The sequence below is a fragment of the Pygocentrus nattereri genome, chromosome 22 (assembly GCF_015220715.1).
Source record: "Pygocentrus nattereri isolate fPygNat1 chromosome 22, fPygNat1.pri, whole genome shotgun sequence".
Classification (NCBI taxonomy): domain Eukaryota; kingdom Metazoa; phylum Chordata; class Actinopteri; order Characiformes; family Serrasalmidae; genus Pygocentrus; species Pygocentrus nattereri.
The window spans coordinates 13,790,583-13,798,292 of NC_051232.1; positions in this window are offsets into that span (position 1 = coordinate 13,790,583).

The following is a 7,710-nucleotide window of genomic DNA, read 5'->3' on the forward strand; positions in this document are numbered from 1 at the left end:
CCGATATCTGGTCAAAGTTCTGATGGAGGTGTGAGTTGAAGATCAATTTGACAGGTTCTGCTGCCAGACGTTTCCAGCAAACCCTCACTATACGTTTGGGCTTGCCTGGCCTGACCGGCATCTTCTCCCACCACCTGATCCAAGTCACCACCAGGTGGTGATCAGTTGACAGCTCTCTTTACCCGAGTGTCCAAAACACATGGCCGCAAGTCCGATGACACGACTACAAAGTCAATCATTGAACTGCGGCCTAGGGTGTCCTGGTGCCATGTGCACTTATGGACATCCTTGTGTTCAAACATGGTGTTCGTGATGGACAATCTGTTTGCACAGAAGTCCAAAAACTGAACACCACTTGGGTTCAGATCAGAGAGGCCTTTCCTCCCATTCAAACCCCTCCAGCTCTCACTGTCATTGCCCACGTGAGCGTTAAAGTCCCCCAGTAGGACAATAGAGTCTCCAGGAGGAGCACATTCAAGCACCCTTCCCAAGGACTCTAAGAAGGCTGGGTACTCTGAACTGCTGTTCGGTGCATAAGCACAGACAGCAGTCAGAAGAAGTTCCCCAACCCGAAGGCGTAGGGAAGCTACCCTCTCGTCCACCGGAGAAAACCCCAACATAGAGGTGCCGAGTTGAGGGGCTATGAGAAAGCCCACACCTGCCCGCTGCCTCTCACCATGGTCAACTCCAGAAAAGAATAAAGTCCAGCCCCTCTCAAGGAGATTGGACCCAGAGCCCAAGCTGTGTGTTGAGGTGAGCCCGACTATATCTAGCCGGTATCTCTCAACCTCGCGCACCAACTCAGGCTCCTTCCCCGCCAGTGAGGTAACGTTCCAAGTTCCAAGAGCCAGTTTCAGGAACCAAGGATCAGAACACCAAGGCCCATGCCTTCGGACACTGCCTGATCCACAAAGCACCGAAACCCTACTACTGCCCCTCCCATTGGTGGTGGGTCGATGGGAGGGGGGACTTATGTATCTCCTTCGAGCTGGGCCCGGCCGGGCACCATGAGTAAATGCCTGGACACCAGATGCTCGCTGGCGAGCCCCTCCCCCAGGCCTGGCTCCAGGGTGGGGCCCCGGTAACCCTGTTCCGGGCAGGGTACACAAGTCTTGTTTTCGTCTTTTCATAGGGGTTATTATGGATCACACTTTGTCTGACCTGTCACCTAGGACCAGTTTGCCATGGGAGACGCAACTCCCTCCACCACGATAAGGTGGTGATCCATGGAGAGGCACGTTAACTTTGACAGCCCTGATATATATATATATATATATATATATATATATTCCAATGAAGTTGGGATGTTGTTTAAAACATAAATAAAAACAGAATACGATGATTTGCAAATCCTTTTCAACCATACAACTACTGTATCGTGCATATTGGTCATGCCGCCCAAGTTAGCCAAAACTGCCGGACTTTCACAGTCTACGATCCGGCCTGGTCGTAGAAAGTTGGAACGTTAATGGCCTCAATAATACTACTAAGAGATCCAGGGTTATGGCACATTTGAAGCATTTGAAAGCTGATGTGATTTTTTTTACAGGAGACACATTTAAGCAATTCTGACCACTTTAAACTGCGGGTAGCCAATATGAGTGAGATTTTTCATTCATCTTATAGCAACAGAACCAGAGGAGTTGCTATTTTGATTAGATCGGGAACTTCATTTGTAATGGAGAGGGTTATTTCTGATAGAACGGGGAGGTGGCTAATTGTAAAAAGCATATTGCTAAATAAACCGGTATTACTTGTAAATTTTTATGCACCTAATTATGATGAACCTGAGTTCATGTGTAAAATAATTACTATTTACTATTTTATTACTATTCCATCCCTTCACACCCATTCTTTGATCATGGGGGGCGATCTGAATTCTGTTATTGATCTAGTATAAATAAATCCTTTTCTCACTATTCTGACGACTGATGACAGATGACTATCATCATCTCTGATCATGCCCCTCTTTCACTAGATTTATTTTTTTCTGATTTTCCCCATCATACTGGCTTAATTCTTTACTTTTAGCTGAGGATGATTTTTGCACCTATATTATTTCTTCTATAGATGATTTCTTACATCTTAATGCAGATGGTACTATTTCTGCAGCTCTTCTCTGGGAAACTCTTAAGGCTTATTTGCACCGCCCACTCTAATAAACAATACAGAAATGATCTGCAGAATCTCACTGACAGGCTTGCTAACCTGGATTATCTCAATTCTGTTTCTCTGTCACCATCCTTGCATAAGGAGCGTGCCGAGGTTCAATGACAGATCGACCTTTTGACCACTAAGGAGACAGAGCAGCTTCTCTTATACTCCATCTAGATGAAATACTTATAGCTATTTCTAAAATGCAGTCTGGAAAGGCGCCTGGTCCAGATGGATTTCCTATTGAATTTTAAAAAAAATTTAGCACCAAGCTTGCCCCTCTTCTTTTACAAGTTTACAATGAGGCCTTAGCAGTTGGGGTATTACCTCCCATTCTGACTGAGGCATCAATCTCTCTTCTTTTGAAGAAAGACAAGGATCCATCACTTTGTTCTTCATATAGACCATTATCCCTGCTCAATGTTGACTATAAAATTTTAGCCAAACTACTAGCTTTGCGGTTGGAATCTGTTCTCCCCCATATTATTTCATCTGACCAAAATGGATTTATTAAAGGCCATCATCTTTTCTATAATGTTCATATGTTGCTCAATGTGATATCAATGGATGGCTCTGCAGATCACCCAGAAATTGTTATTTCATTAGACGCAGAAAAAGCTTTCGATAGAGTGGAGTGGCCATATTTGTTTGAAGTCTTAAGCAGATTTGGCTTTGGTCCTATGTTCATTTCTTAGGTGAAACTATTATATAGTGCTCCTCGTGCCTCTGTTCGTACTAATAATATGCAATCTTCATATTTTCCTCTGTTTAGGGGAACTAGACAAGGTTGTCCATTGTCCCCTTTATTGTTGTCTCTGGCTATAGAGCCCCTCTCATTAGCATTGAAAACCTTGTCTCAGTTTCAAGGTATTCAACGCATGGGCACTATAATGAAGGTTCCACTTTATGCCGATGATTTACTCTTATTTGTAGCTGACCCGTCTAACTCCCTTCCTTTCATAGTGAATACGTTATCAGGTTTTGGGTCCTTCTCTGGGTGTAAAGTGAACCTTCAGAAGAGTATCTGCTATCCTGTAAATTCACTGGCCAAATCTATGGTTAGAACACATATACCTTTTCATTTCTCAGATGATGGGTTCAGGTATTTAGGTGTTTTTATTACTGATTCACTAGAAGCTATTATCCGCACTAATTTTGATACTCTAATATCTAAATTAAAGGGAGATTTTCTAAGGTGGTAATCCCTTCCGTTGTCTATGATTGCCAGGATCAACACTGTGAAAATGAATGTTTTGCCTAAATTTTTGTTTTTATTTCAAACTCTCCCAGTGGTTCTTTCCAAAAGGTTCTTTACTGAATTAGATAAACTGATTACTGACTTTATTTGGGATGGCAGATCACCTAGAATTGGATTATCCTTGTTGCAAAAATTTAGATCGGACGGTGGACTGGCTCTCCCAAATTTCCGCTTTTACTACTGGTCGCTACATATCCATAGAATTCTTCTTTGGATCAAGAGCCCTGAAACATTATGGTGTAAATTAGAACATTAATCTATGATAAACTCTTCTATTCCTGCTCTCATTTTTACGTCTTTGCCACTGTCTCTGGTAGATAAAGTAAACAACCCAGTGGTCAGATCTACACTCTGTATTTGGTACCAATTTAGGCAACACTTTAGGTTCTCTATGTTGCTACCTGTTTTGGACAATCATTTATTTCCTCTTTCCTGTACAGACTCAGCTTTTCGAAATTGGCATGAACATGGCCTCGTTTCCTTTTGTGATTTTTTTAAGGAGGGCTGTCTTCGTAGCTTTGCTCAATTGCAGGCTGATTTTCAGTTGCCTCCGTCTCATTTTTTTTGTTATTTGCAACTTAGGCACGCCTTATCCACAGTATTTCCTTCATATAACGCTCAATCTGTATCCCAACCTTGGGAACCTTTGTTTGATTTGAACCCTTTTCAGAAATCTCTCATTTCTTCTATATATTCACAGCTCATGACATTTACTGAGACTACATTACTTAAAACTAGACAGACATGGGAGCGTGAGTTAGGGATTAATATTACGGATGACTTGTGGAATGGGGCAATTAAAACAATACGTACAGGAGCGCCCCGTGTCAGACTCCAATTTTTACAGTTCAAGGTTCTACATAGAATACATCGATCAAAGTCACAATTATCTCAATTTTATCCATTATCAGTAGAATATTGTTGTAACAGATGTGGCAATTCCCCTTGTGACCTTAGTCACATGTTTTATTTTTGCCCCTCATTGACTACTTTTTGGACCAATTATTTTGATTCCCTCACTAAGATCACAGGTGTAAGCATTGCTCCACATGCTTTCCTTGCCATATTTGGACATTCCGTGAATCTCCCTCATTTGTCAGCCATGCAGTCTGGGGTACTAACCTTTACTTCGGTAATGGCCAGACGTTGTATTCTCCGTCTGTGGAAATCTCCCAGTCCTCCCGTAATTTCTGTTTGGCTTAGTTATGTGTTACAAGCTCTAAAAATGGAAAAGATACTGGCAACCTCCAATGGCCGTGTTACCAACTTTTATGACAAATGGCGCCCTTTCATATATTGCATCATTGTCCTCTTTGTCTGTCGATTGAGTACCTACCCTCTGTTTTGTTTTGTTTTTTCTTTTTCTTTGTTCTAATTTTTAAAATAGAGACCCATATTTATGTTAATTCCTTATCTGACAAGGTTTTGTTATTTATGCTATTTACAATATTTTGTACTTTATGCTCTTGCATCTGTTTGAAATTTTGTCTCTATCTATAAAAAGAATAAAAAAATATTTGCATAATGTTTGAACATTAAAACATCTGGTATTTGTAGTGTATTCAGTTGAATATAGGTTGAAAAGGATTTGCAAATCATTGTATTATGTTTTTATTTGTTTTACACAACGTCCCATCTTCAATGGAATTGGGGTTGTACATATATACATATACATACACTGCTCAAAAAAATAAAGGGGACACTTAAACAACACAATATAACTCCAAGTAAATCAAACTTCTGTGAAATCAAACTGTCCACTTAGGAAGCAACCCTGATTGACAATCAATTTCACAGCTGTTGTGCAAATGGAATAGACAACAGGTGGAAATTATTGGCAATTAGCAAGACACACTCAATAAAGGAGTGGTTCTGCAGGTGGGGACCACAGACCACTTCTCAGTACCTTTCTGCTTTCTGGCTTATGTTTTGGTCATTTTTGAATGTTGGTGGTGCTTTCACACTCGTGGTAGCATGAGACGGACTCTACAACCCACACAAGTGGCTCAGTTAGTGCAGCTCATCCAGGATGGCACATCAATGTGAGCTGTGGCAAGAAGGTTTGCTGTGTCTGTCAGCGTAGTGTCCAGAGCCTGGAGGCGCTACCAGGAGACAGGCCAGTACACCAGGAGACGTGGAGGAGGCCATAGAACAGCAACAACCCAGCAGCAGGACCGCTACCTCCGCCTTCGTGCAAGGAGGAACAGGAGGAGCACTGCCAGAGCCCTGCAGAATGACCTCCAGCAGGAGGTCACAATGTTAGAAACCGACTCCATGAGGATGGTATGAGGGCCGACATCCACAGATGGGGGTTGTGCTCACAGCCAAACACCGTGCAGGACGCTTGGCATTTGCCAGAGGACACCAGGATTGGCAAATTCGCCACTGGTGACCTGTGCTGTTCATAGATGAGAGCAGGTTCACACTGAGCACATGTGACAGACGTGACAGAGTCTGGAGACGCTGTGGAGAGCGATCTGCTGCCTGCAACATCCTTCAGCATGACCGGTTTGGCAGTGGGTCAGTAATGGTGTGGGGTGGCATTTCTTTGGAGGACGCACAGCCCTCCATGTGCTCGCCAGAGGTAGCCTGACTGCCATTAGGTACCGAGATGAGATCCTCAGACCCCTTGTGAGACCATATGCTGGTGCGGTTGGCCCTGGGTTCCTCCTAGTGCAGGACAATGCTAGACCTCATGTGGCTGGAGTGTGTCAGCAGTTCCTGCAAGATGAAGGCATTGAAGCTATGGACTGGCCCGCCCGTCCCCCAGACCTGAATCCAATTGAGCACATCTGGGACATCATGTCTCGCTCCATCCACCAACGCCACGTTGCACCACAGACTGTCCAGGAGTTGGCGGATGCTTTAGTCCAGGTCTGGGAGGAGATCCCTCAGGAGACCATCCGCCACCTCATCAGGAGCATGCCCAGGCATTGTAGGGAGGTCATACAGGCACGTGGAGGCCAAACACAATACTGAGCCTCATTTTGACTTGTTTTAAGAACATTACATCAAAGTTGGATCAGCCTGTAGTGTGTTTTTCCACTTTAATTTTGTGTGTGACTCCAAATCCAGGCCTCCATTGGTTAATAAATGATTTTTGTGTGATTTTGTTGTCAGCACATTCAACTTTGTACAGAACAAAGTACTCAATGAGAATATTTCATTCATTCAGATCTAGGATGTGTTATTTGAGTGTTCCCTTTATTTTTTTGAGCAGTATATGTGTGTGTGTGTGTGTGTGTGTGTGTGTGTGTGTATGTGTGTGTGTATATATATATATATATATATATATATATATATATATATACACACACACACACACATATATATGTAAGGGTCAGATGCAAGACAAATGTAAGATATGGGGCCTTTACTACATACATTTTTGAAACGTGCCTATATATCCATGAAGATATTATGTAGATATACATATGAAAAATATAGTCAAAGGGTCTGTTTCTAAAGCACTCTTTATTTCTCAAGTGTTAACAATATGTTGCTTTTTACTGTTTACAAATACGGTATTTATGTGCTGTTTTTCAAAGCAGAAATATAGCTGCAGACTGAACTGAAAGTCAAATACATGAAAGCATGCCACTACAAAGCTGCTCCAGGTGAGGAGTGTTCTTGTAGCTTACATGCTTTCCAGCTTATGTTTTTGCACAGATAAATACAGATATAGTTCAGTCTTACTGTTATTTTTTAGACCAAGACATCAAACATAGTACAAACAGAATAAAAACAGAAAAAACAGTGGCTCTATACACGGAAATTATATACATAACACAGCAGTCTTTTTATTAAATTGCATTACACAGGCTGTAAGAACTAAGGCAATTCTTTCATTTGTTGAGTGACCACAGAGAGCCAGGCGGCAAAACTGACTACAGTACAACATCTACTGGTACACCATCTGTTCTGTTAAACACATATCTGATGCCTTCGGTAAAGCCAAAGGCTTGCTTACACACACACACACCTAAAAAAAAAAAGAAAAAAAAAAAAAAAAAAAAAAAAAAAAGGGCAATGCAGGTTCACATAGGGTTTTTTCCTTCATCTGCTTCTGCCAGCACTATGTCAAAGTATAGTTTTTGTATCTCTAAATAATAATAATATAATAAAACAACTTTTTCTCCAAATATGAACTTGTAATATAAATCAAATATGAATCTCAGTGACTTCTTCTCTAAATATTGACTTAGTACCTCAAAATAATGACTTATTTTCTCAGAATATCACAGTATCTCAAAATCACTTCCTTCAAATTGCGACTTAGTATCTAAAAACAATGACTT